The following is a 1,046-nucleotide window of genomic DNA, read 5'->3' on the forward strand; positions in this document are numbered from 1 at the left end:
GTTATGGGTAGATGTAGGGTTAGGGGTTATGGGTAGATGTAGGGTTAGGGGTTGTGGGTAGATGCAGGGTTAGAGGTTATGGGTAGATGTAGGGTTAGGGGTTATGGGTAGATGTAGGGTTAGAGGTTATGGGTAGATGTAGGCTTAAGGGTTATGGGTAGATGTAGGGTTAGGGGTTATGGGTAGATGTAGGGTTAGGGGTAAGGCGTAGATGTTGGGTTAGGGGTTATGGGTAGATGTGAGGTTAGGGGTAAGGGGTAGATGTTGGGTTAGGCGTTATGGGTAGATGAAGGGTTAGGGGTTATGGGTAGATGTAGGGTTAGGGGTAAGGGGTAGATGTTGGGTTAGGGGTCATGGGTAGATGTAGGGTTAGGGGTAGATGTAGGGTTAGGGGTAGATGTAGGGTTAGGGGTTATGGGTAGATGTAGGGTTAGAGGTTATGGGTAGATGTAGGGTAAGGGGTAGATGTAGGGTTAGAGGTTATGGGTAGATGTAGGGTTAGGGTAAGGGGTAGATGTAGGGTTCGGGGTTATGGGTAGATGTAGGGTTAGGGGTAAGGGGTAGATGTTGGTTTAGGGGTTATGGGTAGATGTAGGGTTAGGGGTTATGGGTAGATGTAGGGTTAGGGGTTGTGGGTAGATGTAGGGTTAGAGGTTATGGGTAGATGTAGGGTTAGGGGTTATGGGTAGATGTAGGGTTAGAGGTTATGGGTAGATGTAGGGTTAAGGGTTATGGGTAGATGTAGGGTTAGGGGTTATGGGTAGATGTAGGGTTAGGGGTAAGGGGTAGATGTTGGGTTAGGGGTTATGGGTAGATGTGAGGTTAGGGGTAAGGGGTAGATGTTGGGTTAGCCGTTATGGGTAGATGTAGGGTTAGGGGTTATGGGTAGATGTAGGGTTAGGGGTAAGGGGTAGATGTTGGGTTAGGGGTTATGGGTAGATGTGAGGTTAGGAGTAAGGGGTAGATGTTGGGTTAGGGGTCATGGGTAGATGTAGGGTTAGGGGTAGATGTAGGGTTAGGGGTAGATGTAGGGTTAGGGGTAATGG

The sequence above is a fragment of the Oncorhynchus tshawytscha genome, linkage group LG25 (genome assembly GCF_018296145.1).
Source record: "Oncorhynchus tshawytscha isolate Ot180627B linkage group LG25, Otsh_v2.0, whole genome shotgun sequence".
Classification (NCBI taxonomy): domain Eukaryota; kingdom Metazoa; phylum Chordata; class Actinopteri; order Salmoniformes; family Salmonidae; genus Oncorhynchus; species Oncorhynchus tshawytscha.